The sequence below is a fragment of the Pleurodeles waltl genome, chromosome 3_1 (assembly GCF_031143425.1).
Source record: "Pleurodeles waltl isolate 20211129_DDA chromosome 3_1, aPleWal1.hap1.20221129, whole genome shotgun sequence".
Taxonomy (NCBI): Eukaryota; Metazoa; Chordata; class Amphibia; order Caudata; family Salamandridae; genus Pleurodeles; species Pleurodeles waltl.
Window position 1 is genome coordinate 606,323,506 of NC_090440.1, and position 20,398 is coordinate 606,343,903.

The 20,398-nt window shown below is 44.8% G+C and overlaps 1 protein-coding gene across 2 annotated transcripts in view; it reads right to left on the bottom strand.

Annotated features, from left to right (window-relative positions):
* LOC138284361 (synaptotagmin-5-like) overlaps positions 1 to 19,686 on the bottom strand; it is a 525,401-nt gene extending 505,715 nt beyond the window's left edge. Inside the window, exon 1 of one of the 2 annotated variants that reach the window (XM_069223052.1) lies at positions 19,581 to 19,686. The gene's annotated coding sequence lies outside the window, so the exon portion shown is untranslated. The remainder of the gene's footprint in view (positions 1 to 19,580) is intronic. The other variant, XM_069223054.1, reaches the window with a different exon arrangement.
* Positions 19,687 to 20,398: the final 712 nt, after the last annotated feature.

Below are 20,398 nucleotides of genomic sequence, written 5' to 3' on the forward strand. Positions count from 1 at the left end.
CAACAGTGTCAAATGCTTTTTCAAAGTCAACGAGCAACAGAGCTGCCACCTCTCAGAGCTCTCCCACGGGGCCAACGCCATCTGTAATTACTGGATACAGTGTCTAGTGCTACGGCGTGGCCTAACACCACACTTATCTAGATAAATCAAGGAGCCAAGGACTAGCAAGAGCCTATTCACCAAGAACTTCACGTATATTTTAATAAGCACATTGATTAAAGAAATAAGCAGCTAGAACATGCAATCCAACTATGGCTGGTTCACTTTGGGGATGGCCACAATGGTGGCCAGGTCGAGCTCCAGAGGGAAGAAGCCCTGCCTCATGGCCTCCAAGTTAAATTTAAGGAGCCGGAGGAGTCACAATGTCACACAATTTGGAGTACGTTAGACCTGACAGCCTTAGGGTGGTCACCCCTACCTTTATGCCTGCCTCCCTCCACGTTTTAGATACTGTTTTTGCTGTTTTTTAGACTCTGCGCACTTTACCACTGCTATCCAGTGATAAGTGCATATGCTCTCTCCCTTTAAACATGGTAAAATTGGATCATACTCAATTGGACTATTTAATATACTTATAAGACCCTAGTAGAGTGCACTATATGTGCCCAGGGCCTGTAGATTAAATGCTACTAGTGGGCCTGCAGCACTGATTGTGCCACCCACTTAAGTAGCCCCTTAACCTTGTCTCAGGCCTGACATTGCAAGGCCTGTGTGTGCAGTATCACTGCCAATTCGACTTGGAATTTAAAAGTACTTGCCTAGCCTAAAACTCCCCTTTTTCTACATATAAGACACCCCTAAGGTATACCCTAAGATATCCTATAGGGCAGGGTGCTGTGTAGGCAAAAGGCAGGACATGTACCTGTGTAGTTTACCTGTCCTGGGAGTGTAAAACTCCTACATTCATTTTTACGCTGCTGTGAGGCCTGCTCCCTGCATAGGCTAACATTGGGTATGCCCTCATACATTGTTTGGGTAGTAGCTGCTGATCTGAATGGTGTAGGAAGGTCATATTCAGTATGGCCAGAATGGTGATACAAAATCCTGCTGACTGGTGAAGTTGGATTTAATATTACTATTTTAGAAATGCCACTTTTAGAAAGTGAGCATTTCTCTGCACTTAAATCTTTCTGTGCCTTACAATCCATGTCTGGCTGGGTTTAGTTGACAGCTCCCTTGTGCATTCACTCAGACACACCCCAAACACAGGATACTCAGCCTCACTTGCATACATCTGCATTTTGAAGGGGTCTTCCTGGGCTGGGAGGGTGGAGGGCCTGACATTTGCATGTCAAAGGACAGTAGCCTGCCCTCACACAAAGGACTGCCACACCCCCTACTGGGCCCCTGGCAGACAGGATTGAACTGAAAGGGGACTTTGTGCACTTCTAAGCCACTCTTTGAAGTCTCCCCCACTTCAAAGGCACATTTGGGTATTTAAACAGAGCCTCTGCCCGTACCAACTCAGACACTTCCTGGAGAAGAAACTTGAACCAGAACCTGCATCCTGCCAAATAGAACTGCCTGGCTGCCCAAAGGACTCACCTGTCTGCTTTCTGTGAAGGACTGCTGCCTTACTGTTACCCTGCTGCCTTGCTGCTCTCTGGCTGTGGTGAAGAAGTGCTCTCCAAGGGCTTGGATAGAGCATGCTTCCTGTTCCCTGAAGTCTCAGGACCAGAAAGACTTCATCACTACAAAAAGGACTCCTTGTGCGGTGAAATGCGACGCACGTCCTGCCAGAAATGACGCACAGCCTGCACCGCGGTGAAAATTGCACTGCACGCTGAACCAGAACGACGCAGCCCAACTTCGCATCGAGAAGATTGATGCAGCACCAGTGTAGCGACCAGAACTTCGACACTCAACCCTCCGGAACGACGCACAGCCGAACCAGAACAACGCAGCCCGACTTCCAGAGAGGAATCGATGCAGCGCCTGCCGTGCGGTAGAAAATTTTACGCAACGGCCAACAAATCGAAGCAGCTCCTGTGACTTTGTCCTGCCAGTGCAGGAAATCCACACATCGTCCCCGAGGCGTCCAAAAACCCCACAACCTGAAGAGGATCCACGACCGAGTGCCGGAAATCAACGCACAGCCACCCCTGCGTGAAAATAAAACAACGCATCGCTGTGTGCGGCCCGAGAAATCGACGCACATCCCCTTTGTTTCCACGCATCTCCAACTCTGCGGTTCTTTGCAGAGATTTTTCAGGCAAACTAGGTACTTTGTGCTTGAAAGAGACTTTGTTTGCTTTTAAAAGACTGAAGAGACTTTGGCCCTCATTCCAACCCTGGCGGTCTATGACCGCCAGGGTGGAGGGCAACGGAAGCACCGCCAACAGGCTGGCGGTGCTTCCAGGGCCATTCTGACCGCAGCGGTAAAGCCGCAGTCATTTCCCCTGGCCCAGGGAATCCTCCATGGCGGCGCTGCTTGCAGCAGCGCCGCCATGGGGATTCCGACCCCCTTCCCGCCAGCCTGTTTCTGGCATGGGCAGTGCAGGGGCCCCCTAACAGGGCCCGATGAAGATTTTCACTGTCTGCTTTGCTACTGCACCCGTCGCACCCCTGCAACACCACCGGCTCCATTCGGAGCCGGCTTCTATGTTACAGGGGCTTTCCCGCTGGGCCGGCGGGCGGCCTTTTGGCTGTCACCCGCTGGCCCAGTGGGAAAGCCAGAATGGCATTCGCGGTCTCCTGACCGCGGAGCGGCCATTCGGCTGTGACCGCATGGCGGGCGGCGACCGCCGCCCGCCGCGGTCAGAATGACCGCCTTTATATCACTTTTCAGTGATATTGCAACATATACTTATTGCATTTTAATAATTTTGACCTGGATCTTATCAGATAAATATTATATATTTTTCTAAACACTGTGTGATGTATTTTTGTGGTGCTATATGGTGTTATTGTATGATTTATTGCACAAATACTTTCCACATTGCCTTCTAAGTTAAGCCTGACTGCTCAGTGCCAAGCTACCAGAGGGTGGGCACAGGATAATTTGGATTGTGTGTGACTTGCTCTGACTAGAGTGTGTCACGATCTGAATGCTTCTTACCACGATTGTTTGTCAATCTCGAGCCATCACCTGGTCTCTTGCTGATTCTGGACTGACCAAGGTAAGGGCATGTGATGCTATTAATTGTGTTTGACCAATGACTTTGTGTTTCACCACTGCGCATATTAGTTTCTCAATGTTCACCAGTAGCACATTATGGGCCTGATTCTAACTTTGGAGGACGGTGTTAAACCGTCCCAAAAGTGGCGGATATACCACCTACCGTATTACGAGTCCATTATATCCTATGGAACTCGTAATACGGTAGGTGGTATATCCGCCACTTTTGGGACGGTTTAACACCGTCCTCCAAAGTTAGAATCAGGCCCTATATGTTTTGTTCAGTTTAGCCGCCTATTGGATTTGACATGGCATTAGCCATTACATTCTGTATTCAGTTTAGCTGCCTATTGGCTTTGACATGATATTAGACATTACATTTTGTATTCAGCTCAGCTGCCTATTGGTTTTGACATGATATTAGACATTAAATTTGATATTTAGGTTAGCTGCCTATTGGCTTTGACATGACATTAGACATCACATTTGATATTTAGGTTAGCTGCCTATTGGCTTTAACGTGGAGTTAGACATTGCAGTTGAGACATTACAGATGTCTGTATTCTTCCAAGCTGTGTTTTTCCACAAGATGGACCACGCTGTTTTCTTCACACCAGACCTTAGCTGATAAGAGCACGTAGATTTTGTGTTTACCTCGCAATCCAGTCTGAGACCGGAATGGCTCGGAGAACTGGCCATTCTCCAAGGTCATTCAAATCTCACACTGAGTTTGCTTTTAAGGATGACTCTGGGCTACAGTGAGTTGGATTCGAATCCGCTTGACTTCAGGCTGGAGCTAGACGTCAGTTGCCAGTCTCCCGTTTGGGTAGATAATCTCTTTCTCGCAGTTGACCGGAGTCATCAACTTGCAGACCCCAGAAAGATGAAGCTGAATATATAGGCCCTGCCGCCTTGCCCATACGGTGATGAATTTGACTTTTATGCTTTGCTATGCTATAATCATATATATTTGCTGTGTACATTGCAACTGAGAAGTACTGTGATATATTTAGCTTTCATTGCTGCGACTACGTTGTGTGCTTGAAATCTACGTATTTCGTCTCTCAAGAACTTGTGGGTGGGGGAGAATTAACAACAATAAAGGTCTTCTTTGAACCCAGAAGTGCATTCCAGAGAGGTTCTGTAAGCTCTGATAGGAGATATGTAGGAAAGCAGAACAGGGCGACCCTTTCCAGTAGCCATGGTGCTGCTGATAGAGTAACACCAAGCAGACAGTGACCTCCAGAAGGAGTCCCAGAGGAAAAAAACCCAGTCCTGGGAAAAACCTCAGAAGCAAGGAACTCCTGGAAAGGAGGTAAGAAAAAAGAGAAGCGTAATATAAACTGGAAACAGCAATACTGCAGCCAAGAAAAAACAGGAGAAGTCCAAAAATCACCGGAAATAGGAGCGAGGAGCACCACCAGAACAGAAGTGTTTGCAACGCAAGGAACAGAAGACCAACTGTGCTTACATACTGGAAAACAGGAAGTGACATGGAGGAAGTTCCAAAGACACCATCTTGAATTGGGAAAAGCCACATTTGAGTGAATGGAAAAACAGCCATGGTGTAAAAGAGGAAGCAAAGCATGCAGGGAAGGAAACATAGACTCCTGGGACGAAGAAAAGATGGCTAAGAAGAAAACCATAAAGAAAGAGAAAACAACAAAAAGGAAAAAAGGCAGAAAGAATAAGTAAGAGAGATTATAAGGGTGAAAAACAGGCGCAGCGCTAAGCAGCACCCAAATAAAGATTGACTGGTCACGCTGTGGACCGAAAAATAGACAGCGGCCCAAAATGTGGCTCAAAACGCGGCCTGCTGCAGAAACGGCTGTCCAGGACTCGGACCGCTGATCTGACCGCAGTCCGCAAGTGGGGCGGCGCAGGTCCTCTTGCCGTCACAGAGTGAGGGTCCTTGCTTGGACAGGGGGTTACCTGACTGCCGAGCATAGACCCCATTTCTAACAATGACTAACAGAGTAGAATTAGAGGGGGAAGCCATCAGGACTCAGGACTTGACCGCTGTTTAAATGCCAGATAGCTGCCAGGATCTCATCTTTGTAATTGGCTTCTCTAAGGCATTGTTGTCACTGCGTCAGAAGAGGGAGAAGAATGTCAGAGAGAAGCAGACAGTCAAGCTCATAGGAAGGCCACGGTCAAGGAACCTAGAGATGCTTGTAGTAATCTGCGAATGTGGACGCAATGTCATTAGCTGAAGTAACCAGCTCTGCCGTGCTGTCCATAGGGGAGGAACAACCCGCCAGTCAGGCCAAAACCATGCTTTTTCAAACCCAGCATTCACCTCCAAGGTAGGCCATAAATTCCAATAGAGGAGGGTGCATGGTATTTAAAAATTAGGACATATATATCTTATGTTTTACATGTCCTGGCAGTGAAAAACATACAACGTTGTTTTCCACTTTGGCAAGGCATGCTCTTCCATAGAAAAACAATGGGTTGTATTATAACAAATTTTAATGCTTAACCTCAGTGTTATAAACAGCAAGGAACATGATTCAAGGACTCATTGCAATAGTAATTTAAAATCCAACTTAATGGTAAACTGGATTTTATATTGCTATTTTGGAAAGTATACTTATAGTAAGTCAATATTTTTCTGCCTAAGCCAAATGTGCCTTTCTGCCAACATTCAGTGTCACCTGACCACTGGTGGCTCTGGTCGGCTATTATGTGTATTGCTCCCATACACTGGACAAAGGGTCTTGGTTGTGGGAAGGGGTGTTCGTCTCCTGACTAGGATGGCCTGGGTGCTGTACCGAGACCTGGCCTTAGCTTCAAAGGGTAGCCTGGGCTGTACTCAGCCCCTTCCTGATTGTCACTAGAATATGCAGCTCTCACTTGGGTCTACCTGTTCTTTGTCTCTCTAGTCAGACCAGCACTAAACTCAGTGGGGGTAGAGGAACTGACCAGAACTGGTGTAGGGGGTTGGCCAAAGGCTTACCCTGCTGTCTGAAGGACCTGAAGGAAGACTGGACCTGCTTGCCTTGAACCCAGAACCCTGGAAGTGACGCCAGGGGTCAGTTGGCTGACCTATTTGAGCTACAAGCACACAACAAACTTTCAGAGCCCACGCACCATGGAAGTGCCCAGCTGGCCAGTTCTAACTGAATGTGCACTGGACCTGCTGCTGGACTCTATGGTGTTAGAGTGCTCTCCTCCTATACTCAAAAGCCAAGACCTGGTTTTAGGAAACTTTTTGCCGACTTTCTTTCTGCAGAATCATCAGGCACTAGGGATGCCTTCAAAGCAGCAGCCATTGATGTTGAATCGACGATCTGCCTCAGATTGTTGGTTTACCCTGCTGAAGGAGATCTGACTTCCAGAAACCTTTCTAAGTCCAAAGGTAGGTGGCTTCTTAGAGCCTTCCTACTGTTATCAATGACCACACTGGGAAGTGTCAAGCCTTGTTTAGTATCCAGGTGGCCCCTCTGACAACTCATCAATGACCATTTTTTCTTCAGAAAGTCAGAAGGTAAACTTTCCACTGGGATAAACCTGGCCCCTGCATCCGACCCATGCTCCATAGTGGTCAGCCTGAACTTTTGACTTTAATCCAATGTAGCCTGACCAGATAACCGTGCTTGGTGCTTCTGTGCTTTTAGCCACTATTTTCACTTAAAACTTAAAAAATTCATATCTCTAGTTATATTTCATAGCTTTTGTTGTTTTGTTGTGATTATATGTATTACATTTTTACACTATTTTTCTACCTTGGTTTGAGATTTTTCTTATGTTGTGTTTTAAATTATTACTGTTTGAGAATTGAGTAAATACTTTACACATTGCCTCTAGGTTAAACCTAACTACTTTTGTGCCAGGCTTATAAAGGGTTATGCTTAGGTTTATTTAGTGACTTTTGTGGTGTACCCTGACAAGGATTGTGATTAATATTTGAAGTCGTTCTCACCCCTTCATATAATCCCCCGATTTCTTACAATAACTATTGGGATGTTGCAATTGTTTCAGTGATACTATTTGCCTTTTGTCCAGAACTTTTTTCTTCTTTCTTTACTGACAAAAAAGGTTGCATACTTTCTGCTTGATTGGTGGTGATCCTTCCTTTAATGTTACCCAGAGCTTAAACTCCTTTAAGCAACTTTGATTCTGCCCGAAGACTCCTTTGTGTCCAAACCCAACACCATCCAAAAGGTTCTTTATCACACAGAACACATCTGATCACTTGCTAAGGTTTATCAACAGGAGCAGACTATGATGTTCTGACCAGCCCAAAACATTTGAAATATTCACACCATGGTTGACAACATAAATCTTTGCTATGATGTACCTTGCTTCAAAGCCTAACTCTACCTTGAACACACCCTCTAGTTTGACCATGTGCCACCATAGGCTCGAAGAAGTAGGTGGTTGCATTTCAATTCTTCCTTCTCAGCAAGTTCTTCTGTTTCCTCAGAAATAATGCTGATACTTGAACCTGTGTCCACAAGCAGCTCTTTGTTCACTTTATTCATATGCACCATACATCTGGGTTGACATTTGTAGGGTTCCTTCCCCAGAATGGTGATCTTATATGTGCTCTTTCAGACTAGTGGGGTCTTCATCCTCTTCGCAGGGCCCTTTTGGGTCATACTCTTTAAACATAGCCTTTCTTGCCACATTTGTGACAGTCCTTGCCTAGTGCAGGGAAATTCCTGAACCAAGTCAGATGGTAGCCGGCACCACAACAATAACACACACACTTATTCAGATATTCCGTCCTTGGATTTAGATGACAAACTTTTCTACCTTGCAATGGTTAAACCATTTTTGGCCCTCAGATTGATAATGGTGGCTTGTGATTCAGGCTTCCTTAGAATCCTTATTCCCTTAACAGAATGTTCTGCTCTCTTGATTGTTATTATTATCTTACTTAAACTGAGATCTTTGTGGCAAAGTAATGTCTCCCGTGCCTTTGCATTCGTGGTTCTCCTGACTATTTGGTCACAAATCATTTCATAAGTGTCCCTGAATGCATATTGTGAATGTAATGTGAGCTTCTGTGAATTTGCTGCGTAAGACTCCACTGATCTTCCTGGTGCCTGATGTCTGAATTAAAATTATGTTGTTCCATAACGATACTGAGTGTAGTATCAAAATGCTTCTCCATACGTTGTTTTGCCTTATGAATTTCCAATTTGCGTTTGGCTTCCCCTTTGGATGTTTCCATGGGTGCGATATTGTCAAATAAGCAGCTCCCCTCTGCCCCTAAGTAATTATAGCAATAACACAGTATTGCTTGCTTTCTACCAACACTATATCCTGTTCTATTAATGGCAATCCTATTGCATCTTAAAACTTCTGATCCATTGGTCCCACCATTGTCTTGGTGCTCAGGAACCTAAAGGAAAACATTAGGTGATGATACAGTGTTTATGACTCCAGCGATACCCACCCAAGCTGCAAAATTTGTTGCCAAAATATAAACAAACTGGAGGTTGTGAGTAGGTTTGCAGAAGAAATCCTTGGTTGAACAGAAGTAATAATTGTCAAGGGAGTGACAAAACCCACCTTCAGCAATGGTAGAATAAATACAAAATCCTGTGACTGCGTGGTCCACAGGCAAGGCATAAGTTGCTAGGCAGCTGTGCAATAGTTGTAACTGTAAAACGATGTGCAGCATAGCAGAAGGCTCTTGGTGAAAGCAAGTGATATGGCTAATGATGTCCAAGGACACCTCAGTGGGCTGGGGATGCCATTGCTAAGGAGCAAACGTCATGAGAAGGCAGGTCTTGGACTCACAAAAGAGCAGGTGGAGTCAGTTCGTCAATCCTCAGAGGAGATTGGGAAGTGAAGCTCCTCTGAGACCCAGAACGGTGTGGTAACAGGAGGGTGACAGCAGAGCAGCACCAAGAATGAAACAGGCACTCAGAGCAGGGAACAGGAACATGGTGACAGGAGACAGCGTATTGTAGAGACTGCCCTCATCACCAGAAAAGGTGTGTAGTAGTGACTGAGCTGAATTTAGGAGCACAACATGGTTATTAATTCCACGTCACAAATACAGGGAGCATGATGACATTGATCATTGCCTGCCACACTCCCATACTCAACTTTACAAACCCAAACATAGTGTGAACAGCTTGTGAGGCAGCACACACACAGACACACGTAGAAAGGAAGGAAAGAGGAAAGGGCAAGACAATGAGGGTCAATGCGCATAATATAGATGTGATAGTGTCTACAGCATACTACAGACAGCTTTGAGACCCCACATGCAACCTGCCTATAAATTGAGAAAAGGAACCCCCTTACCCTTGAATGGATCTCCTACTTGTTTGGACAGCTAGAATCCTTAATGTGAGGGGATGTAAGTATGGGGTTACTACTATACCTTGGGAGCTGGGTATATACCCAAGGGATCCTAATAAGCAAACTCAAATTGTACAGAAAACCAAAGGATTTGTTAGATCCATTGGTGGTCCAACACAGTGACCTTTACTGGGCAAAATGATAAAGGGCCCTATTACGAGTTGGGTGGCTGAATCGCCACAACTCCAATATGGCAGGGGTGAGGTTTCCATCAAGTCCAGGCTGCCCGGTGTAAACGTCATATTATGAAGTTTCTGACAGTCAGCCTGGTGGAAACAGTGCAGCGGCATTGGCGTCAGCTCCCGTAGTGAGCTAAGGCCTATGCCGTCGCACAGAGCACCTTCAGAATGCGCACTGTATGCAATTGCAGACAGTTTGTGAGGGTGTTGGCAGGAGGCCCCTGCACTACCTTTCTGCCAGCGTTTTCATTGCAGGGACTCCGCCATGAAAAAGCTGTTGGAAATTTGTGATAATCACGGAGGTGCTGAACTCGGCACCGCCGCGGCTGATCATGACTTGGACTGCCGCCAACCCATAGGGGATCCCTGATCATGGCTAAGGCGGCCGTCTCCTGGCGGTACGACTGCCAGGATCGTAAAATGGTGGTAGGAACGCCAGGAGTGTGGCGGTCCGACCGCTACAGTGAGTTCTGCGGTCTGTGAATCAACAAACTTGTAATGAGGCCCACAGGCTGCTCAACATCTCATCTCTTCATCTGACAATAGGTCCACAAATATTCGATCTCTTCAGGAAATAGGATCTAATTTGGCACCATATTGTTAGCTGCCTGTCAGGCACTCTTGAAGCACCACATGCATTCTCTCTCTCTCTTCCCACCCACCCCCCATGGATATTTTTTTCCAGTGGGGAAGTGGTGGCAAGGGATGATGATGGGTTGTAAAGGATGAACACAGGGAGCCCAGCAGAGCAACACACTCTGAAGTTTTAACATCCCTGGATACACATGTGAACTACCCACTCTAGCCCACCTTCTCTCTCTTGAACTCCAAACCTGTACTCTCAGTCAACCTGTTTACACTTCATGTGATGCATTGTTATGTTATGTTAACGCAACTTGTCAAAGCGCATATGCACCAACTCGTGAAAATCTAGTAATTTATTGGGTTAGGACAGAACTGCTTGGTTGAAGAGCCATGTTTTGAGGGAACATCTAAAGGAAAGCAAATTAGTCTACAGATTTGCAGGCAGTGACTTCCAAAGTCTGGGGACACATACTGAAAAGCTACGACTCAATCCTCTAGATCTGGAAAATTTAGGTACCAACAAACAATTTGCAGATGAAGATCAAATAGAACGTTTAGGATTCTATTTGGCCAGTTGCTTAAAAACAAAGATGAGATCCAGTCCAGGAATGGCCTTAAACATTATGCATAGACACTTGAATTGAATCCTGTGTTTGATTGGAAGCCCGCTGAAGTGCTTTAAAGTGGCTGAGAAAGAGACCGTTTAGACACTTTTACAAGTAGGATAGCTGCTGCGTTAGGCTACAACTTGTAGTCTGTTTAATAGAGTATTGGAGAGCTCAAGAAACCAGGACTTGGTCTAGCCTGTTCTGCAGTCAATTATATAATCACTGTTTTCAATCCCTCAGAGGTCAAGTATGGAGAGTTCATTCTAAGTTCTTTCGGCGAAAACACACAAGTCAAAAATACTGAGGAAATTTCAGTTGGTTGTCCATTTTAACTGCCAAGCTTTTTAGTGATGATGTGGGGGTGGGTAGAGGACACATATTTTGGCAGCCAGTAGGCATCAAGCTATTAGTCTGAGCTGTCATTGATAACCAGTACTTCAGTTTTATCTTCTTTTCATTTAAATCTATAACACCCACCTGAGATGCAGCCTGAGTGGGGGAGTACTGTCATATTAGCATTCACTCTGGTTCCATCCAGGCTGCTTTTTAAGCAATAATACATCCCAAAAGGCATGTTCTATTTACAGTCAGCACATTATATTGTGCTGAGTTCAGTACAATTGTGCTTGATATAAACTGTTGACAGACACTAACAATTTCTTTGCTATTTGCTGCTGCCCACTTCACCCTACGGTGCAGAGCGTGGTCACAATCGCCTTGACAGGAAAGGCTTCATTAAACTGGTCCTTGAGATGATATTTGTTTGCTCAGAGCCGAGGGTCTTGTGCTCTCAGATGTGCTCTTATTTCTTCCAAGTTTCAGGGCGAGTTTATCGAAGTCAATCCACCCTCCTGGATGGTCAGAGTTTTACAAATCTTGAAAAACGCTCATACTAACATCCTAATCATTATATTAGCACCTTATTTCTAAAATAAAAGCATTATCTTGTGGCTGAAATTGTCATGGAAGACAATACTGGAGAGCCAAATACTTTATATCTCCAATCATTTATGGTTTAGATCTCCTTTGGCCACTTGATAGAAAATGTGAAATCAGAATGAACAAAGAAAGTGAGTCTGCTGTGTGATACGCAAGACACAGCGAATAATAATGCCATCGTATGTATCTGAGATAAAAGCAATATTTAAGTATGATATTTTCACTACTCAGTAGTAGTATGTGTGAGAATTGTCTTGTGTTTTTATTTATTTTTTCTTTTGTCTCAAGCAAAATGCTTTATAAAGATATGATCCTATTGTACTGGGTAAAAAGGCACGACATGCTTACTTGGGTATGATTATATTATCTTTTTTACCAGATCGTGGAGAAATTGACAAGATTGTTCGTGAGATGCACTGTTTCAGTCTTCAATATCATACAGGGTGCATGTTAATTTCACTCTGATACATAATTTACCTCCTAGAAAACAGAGTATCATGCCACGTTTGGAGTACGGGTAAGCAGGGGCTACTGGGCAAGTGCTGTACTGGCTTGTCATGCAGATGGCACTCGGGCACTTCCAGAGGGGCCATCATGAAAGGGTCAGTGGGGGAGCCACCTTTGTAGGTTGAATAAACCATTAGTCGACCAAAAATACCCCACACACTGGTTCTTTCAAGGTGGCACCATCTGGCAGTGCAACATAGTCAGACTGCCAGATAGGCCAGTCCAATATTGTCTCTGACTGGGCCAAAGCAGTAGGGTCTGGGGTCATTTGCCTCTCATGTCCAGGGGTTCGGCCTACTATGGCTCTGGAAACTGGAACAAGTACAACTCATTAAGCACTTGACTGTCATTGGTAGGTATGGCATGCGGTCAAAGGCTTCTCAGGTAGGTTCAAGTAGGGGTGCAACAGGCTCATAGCTCAACAGATACCAAACAGCTCAATGAAGTGATTGCGTGCATGATGCTTATCTTTTCAAATGAAAAGTGCGTTATTAAAGGAAAAAAGTCAATACTACACAATATCACAAAAAGTATTAGATCCTGAGGTAACAGCCTTAGGTTACAGGATATTACTTTAAGGCTAGGATACTCCCTGACCCTTCCCACCTCCGTTACTGTCAGGCTGCTCTAAGCAGTTGAGCGCTACCTCCTTTTGGATAACAGTCTCATGAGATAATACCAAGCACTCTGACTTTCATTCTCAATTGGTTCAGCAGTAGGCCAGATATCAGCATACCGAACTTTAGTCTGTGTTCTTCCCTCAATACGGGAGGAGGTATGCTGGTACATTCAGGCCAGGTGGCTGCCCTGCTCCCAGCAGGCAAAAGCAACCTGAGGAACTATGTGCTGGAGGCCACAGCGGGTGACTGCTGTCAAGCTGTGACCGAGGGAATAGGGGGACATAGACTGCAGTCGAGTCTCTTCACCCTGGACTGGGTGAGTCCTTGGTTCAGTTAGTTGGAGCACTTAGGGTCAAGGCATCAAAGCAGTCCTCCTCCAGGTACAGGTCCGAGGGCAGCAGTCGTGTTGCTTTGAGGCGCTGTGAGACACTGACAGTTGGGTCCAATTGGGCGCACGTCTGGGATAGCGCCAGAGGGAGGCACTCTGCTGCTCGGCACATGGTGTCAAGAGCCTCAAAGTAGCAACTTTCCTTTCAACAGCATAGTCCTCACTGGACATGACTGCCAAATGCTGGGGCTAGCCTCAATACCAGTCTGATGGAGCACACTTAGAGTAAGTTCCAAGGCTTCATAGGCTTCTTCTTCACCTTTTATCAATCTAGCTAGCTATAAAAAGCTTTTCTGCTTCGTATATCTGCTTTGTATACATTGATGTACTGAAATGTCCCATGTTCATTTATATTGTCTATAGAAAGTTATTAGGTAGGAAATAAGCACAGACTTTAATTATATTGACTATCTCATATTGATTTAACTGTAAAAGAGCTAAGGTTCTCTTCATATAGACCAGAGTTGTGCACATAATCAAACGGTCACTTCTTAGCAAGGCTAGTCAACATTTAATGAGATGTACAGTCAATTCCATATACAAAATGTTATTGTCCTAGAAGTGCTTGTCTCAATAAATATCTCTCTATATATATAGAATATATATATATATATCAAACTAAGGCCCTTTCAGGATTAGTGTGATGCATAAATTATGCAAAAATCAAAGGAGAACTCTGGGAAGTTCCCAATTTTAGGTGGAGAGCTGCTCTAGTAAGGAGCACCCTGCAACACCAGCAACACTCTAGATTTGTTCACCTCAAATGTCTGCTTATCTAGCAAAGTTTTTAAGCATAGGATCAGCACAGTGCTATCCTTGCCGAGCTAGATAGTGACAAAGTCTTTTGCCATTTGTACAGCAAAATCTTTAAGCATAGGATTGACATAGTGTCATCCTCGCTGAGCTGTAAAATGACAAAAGCCATTTACCACTCCAGGCACAGTATTACAGCTTTGGACTGGTCAAATACCGTCCAAGCCAACCTGGAATGAGTAAAGCAACCCCTGACACGTGTTTCACTCTCATTAGAGCTTTTCAGAGGGGTATAGCTTTGTCCAGACGCAAGGGAGAACCCAGTGTAAGTCAAACCAAGGCCCTTTCAGTATTAGAGTGACACATAAATTATGCAAACAACAAAGGAGAACTCTGGGAAGTTCCCAATTTTAGGTGGAGAGCTGCTCTAGTAAGGAACACCCTGCAACACCAGCGACACTCTAGATTTGCTCACCTCAAATGTCTGCTTATCTAGCAAAGTATTTAAGCATAGGATCAGCATATATATATATATATGTACACATACACACACACACAGTGGTAGGGCAAAATAACACAGCGATGTGCAGGGGAGTAGCCAAGCAAGCAAAGCAAGTGTGCTGAACCCTCCAGAGAACAGCTTCCTCGTCTCTTCCATCCCAGCATCTATCCATTCATTCTTTCACCCTTCCACCCTCCTGCTGATATTCACTATTTTGCCTTTACATTCTGTCATCCGTTCATTCCATTCTCCATCATTCACTCTTTTCCCATTCTATCCATTATTCACCCAGCCACTCTGCCATCCAAACACTCATATTTTCGCTCATCCATCCATCCCTTTACTCTGACATTCTTTCACTTGCTCATCGACCTCTCCATTCAACCTTTTATTTTACCATCATTTTGTGCTCTCCACCTATCCATTCACTTTCATCCGTCCATCCCTTTACTCTGGCACCCTTTCATCTGTCCACCCATTTATCCATTCACTCAGTCATCCATCCACCCATCCCTCTACTTTGCCATCCTTTAACTAGCACATCTCCCTATTGTTCACTCATCCCTTCACTCACTCATTCATCCATACGTCCTTCTTTTCACCCTTCCTTCCAATATCCATTTCTTTCTTGCCCAGTCCTATTTACCCAGCTGTTGTTTTTCCTAGCTCCTGGTTGCTCGTCTTTTGAGGTGTATTCCAGTGTTAGTGATGCGGTTTTGTCTGCCGAGTTGCAGACAGAAGAGGCCAATAAAGGGCCCCAGTCCCGCTGCAACTCCTGGTTGCGAGGGGGGGGGGGCGGGGGGGTTCAGCGCCCTTGGCTCAGTGGTGGAATCACCCAAAGTGGCCCTATCATCACAAAGTACATATCCAATATGACGCAGCGCTCACCCAATATACAGCAATTCCCCAGCTTCACATGGCATCCTACCAATGCCCAAGCCCCCATTCTACTGGCCTGTGCTGACCTAACACTGTACACTGTGACATATATACCGTGCACAGTTCTTAATATGTAAAATTCGTTCTGGGGATCCTTTGGCATAATGTGATGCGGCCAGTCGATGTAAACACAACGGACTGCACGAGTATGTCCTTTGCGTGTAAGGAAATGAGGATGGAGCCCCTCGAATGAAGCGCACTCGAAACCGTGGGGTTGAAGATAAATGGTTTCCAGACTTCACAGATATTGACTGTGTCACCTGGTATAAAAGAAAAAATGGAAAAGCAGTGATATGTGAACGTACGTGTTGAGGTTAATTTACGGGAGCTGCTCCTCAATTTACCTCCCTGGAATTAATAATAAATGGAAAGGAAGGACCATGACTCCTAACATTACCGATCCTTTGCATACACAAAAACATATTGGAAAAAACCTAAGAGTTAATTTCAGAAAACACACGTCTTAATAATGTTATTTTCTTGCTAGTTTTTAGCAGGATGAAGAATAAAGCAGGCGAAAGTTAAAGTATAATTTTAAGCTGAGTCTCCTGCCTCCATCGCATGTTTTGGCATGCATGCATTATGCGTAACATCGCACAACGGTGGCACAGGATCAAACACTGCTGATCCAGGATCACACCGCAAGAATTAAATAGCATTTGGGTAAAGTCAGGGCAGCCTAATACCACGCTGTGCTGACCATTATGCACACGCCCAAAGCTGATAAATTGTACTTAAAAGCTGGTGCCATAGGAATGATAGTAAAACGGGACCTGTCCTTTTAAATGTAATGGGTTGCATATAGATTTGACAGTGTCACTAAAGCAGAGTGGCTGTTAATTGACTACATGTATCTCATAAAATATGTGCACACGTGGGAAATTTGAGAATACTAACAAGGGCATGACCAAAATGAATGCTCAACAGATCGCAGAAGTGTTTTTGTAACAATTTGGTCGGTCCCGCCGCATCTCTATTTGATGAGTACAGTATATTCTTGCCAAAATTTAGAACTCTGTAACATAGAGTCAAATGCCCCAACTCTCTTTGTGAGAGTTTCAGGTGCGTATAGGACTGCTTAGAAGGATGGTTGACCTGCTGGTGGTCCAGGTTTTCTGGTCCTACTTCGGGATTGCACACAGTTTTATGTTTCAGGTGGGTATGGGGCTAGTTAGAAGGAGGGCTGTCCTGCTGGCCTTTTAGCCCTATCCCTGGACCGCCCATTGTTTTATGAGGTGTGAACAGGATGGGTCAGAGATACCTCAGCAGGGATAGTACTTTAAGCAATTACCTGGTTGCTGGTTTCGTAAATGTGAAATACCTTTGCATCATGAGGTCGTATATAGCTTTTATAATCCTTTGGTATGCATATATTTTTTGGCTTTCTGTTCCTATCCCCGTGCAGGGATGTAAACAGGAACATGGATGAATACGATGTATCTAGTTATGTTACAATCTCATGGTGCATAAAAGAGCAATCTTTACGATGCCTTGTGTGATACTTTAGGTAAAATCTAGCTACATCTTACTCAGAACACCAAACATTGTGTTCAGACCCCTATTTGTCTCACTTTATGAGTTAGTTTATGGTGGTACATCAACACTGCACAAGTGAGCATACTATCACATACTTCTTCCATTATTCGTGACATTTTGCTGACAGGAATAATCCAATGCAACAACTCTTAGCTGTGAAAACACAAACTTCCAACCATGTAGGAATCAACAGATGACCTATTAAAAACATACAATGAGATAGTGAAAAGATAGAAATGCAAAGTCCTTTATCCAATGCATACCAGTGGCAGACATATTAGATGGACCCTAGTACATAACTATGCTATACCACAGAGAAATGTACAGATGCAATGGCTCTTAAAATATTTTTGCAGTTGTTGGCCCATGTCATTGCAGCAAGTTAAAAATGCATGAGCTATAGGCCCTCTTTTTAAATATTTTAATAAATTGCATACTCTAGTCGAAGAATATGCTGTATAGGCCAAAAGTCTCTATAACCTCATGGTATAAAAGGATTCATATATTTTACGGAGCATTATGCACCATGATCTACTGACCTACATCTATTATTCTCCAGTGACTGAAAGACTCCATGAGGCAAGGGTTTATCTTTCATATATAGGGACCATGTTAACCATGCAGTGGTAGTGCACCAAAAACGTGCCTGCCCATACAGTTTCATTATATGCCATGCAGTGGAGTAGAGAATGGATGCATCTCTTATCATGGTATGCCATGCAGTGACGTGCCCCTGCCGACCTCCTAACCTAGATAACCATAATATACCATGCAGTGGAAGACAGAGATGAGGTGAAGCGGCCCCTGCTGACCACCTTCAACAGATTACCGTAATATACCATGCAGCTGAGGACAGAGATGAGGTACAGTGGCCCCTGCTGACCACCTTCAACAGATTACCGTAATATACCATGCAGCTGAGGACACAGATGAGGTACAGTGGCCCCTGCTGACCACCTTCAACAGATTACCGTAATATACCATGCAGCTGAGGACAGAGATGAGGTACAGTGGCCCCTGCTGACCACCTTCTCTAGATCACCATAACATACCATCCAGTGGAGGACAAAGATGAAGTGCAGTGGTCCCAGCTAACCCCCTTCTCTAGAGCACCATAATATACCATGCAGCGAAGGACAGAGAGGAGGTGCAGTGGCTCCCACTGTCCCCCTTCTCTAGATCACCATAGTATATCATACTGGTGAGAACAGAGATGAGGTGCTCTAGTTCCCAACAAACCCCTTCTATCGATCACCATAATATACCATGCAGCTGAGGACAGAGATAACCATAGTATACCATACAGTGGAAAACAACGATGAGGTGATGTGGTCCCCACTAAACCCCTTCTCCAGATCACCATAGTATACCATGCAGTGAAGGACAGATCTGTGCAGTGGTCCCCGCTGACCACCTTCTCTAAATCACCATAAAATAACATGCAGTGGAGGACAGAGATGAGGTACAGTGGCCTCCGCTGATCACCTTCTCTACATTACCATAATATACCATACAGTGGAGAACAGAGATGAGGTGCTGTGGTCCCCACGACCTCTTCTCTGGACCACTAAAGTATGTCACTCAGTGGAGGCCACAGGTGGGGTGCAAGAGTCTCTGCTATCCCTTTCACTGCATCAACACAGTATACCTTGCACCATGCAGAGGTGGACAGAAGTAAGGTGTAGCGCATGAACGTCAATTTACCAAAATGCCAAGGATAGCGGAGGTGATATCACATGCCATTTAACGTTTACTTCCACTCACACACGCATGCTTACGCATACACATATATTTACATGTACACACACTCGTTGTCACACAACACACTTTCACCAGCAAGCGAGCACAAAACATACATTTGAAGTCATGTTTTAGTTACCACAGGTGCTAGAGAAGGTCATATTCCAGTAAAATGTAATTCATTCTTTATTACACTAAATGTGAATGATCACATATTACTCACTATTGGTGTAATAAAGAATTGACAAAAAAACAAGGAAAGTGGGTCTGCCGTTGTGTGCCTGGGACTGATTTTGCCACCTTTGAGGGCAGGAGTCGCAAGGGGCAAGCCAGGGGTCGCAGCTGAGACCCCTAACTGATGTCCACGGTGTAGCGGTCCCCGTCGACCGCCTTCTGTAGATCACCTTAATATTCCATGCAGCGGAGTACAGCGATTAGAGGCAGTGCTGTTCCTAACACCCCGCCCGTCGTTGTATTTGCTAACGGTATACCATACAGTGGAAGGCAGATTTGCTTTCTCATGAGTCAGTCTTCCTTCCTGCCATAAAGTTCCACAAAATACATTGGCACCTCTTGTTCAGTGGACAATAGGCCTTCTCTGTAAATTGGCACGTTTCATCTTGTCAAGTCAGTGTCCAAAGCAGTGGGACACAACATGACAAAACTAACGTTAGCCCTCTCTCTCCAGTTACTCCGCCGATCTCCAGTAAGGCTGTCCAGATACCTGCCATAGCTGACAAATGTATTTTTTTGCATTGATCACAGCTTCAGAAAGACGCTTTTGCGCAAAGGAATCGTCGGTGTAACACAGCAAACAAAGATGGTCAAATATAAAGACGTACCTGGCCCGTGTCACCCTTTGAAAAGCAGCTGGAGATGTGAGCTTAAGTGTACAGACTGAAGGCTGCCTTCGGACGCATTAAGCCGCTGGCAGGCTCCACCAGAAAAACAAGTTCCACGCTGCTTCGGTGAAGTCAAAAGACGCGTAATATTGACACAAGCGACTAGCAGCTCCTGACATGGTTTGGAATATTTATTTTTAACTCTATGTGGATCAGACAGGCGAGTACACCTGTAAGAATGTGAGATACCCTGCAAGGGTCGGCGGAAGGAGCCCACTATGTGATATGAAAACAGAGGCGCGCCACTCCTGGCTAATGTTTAATCCTTTGACACCCACAGTTGGGTGACAAACATGTTTGAATGTAAATTTAAAGCTCAGCTGCAACTTCAGAATCAGGAAGTGCGAGGAAAAGGATAACAATACTGACAAAGCTTCCTGTTTCTTGGAACGTTTGGTCCGCCAAGCCACGTGTTATGCGTTCTTTGTCCGAGCGTCTGCTGATGCGGGCGCTTTATAGAGACTGAGGCAGACGTAACTCTCTGGCATGGGCCACTTCAGTACATTCAGGCTAGCATTTAACATGAAACTAGACTAAAACAGCTGTTACAATCCATTCAAGTACATTCAATTTTATGCCTTCATTTTGTGTTTACATTAGTGCTTTATGGCACAAGAGTGGGGTCACAGCACTGTGTATTTGCAATAGGATAGCGTTCAGTGAATTGAAGTAGCATGAAGATGGAGTGGGTTATACGTATTGAGTTAAACCACTATGTTAACATCACATTCACTGACGTGATATTGCGGGACCTCAAA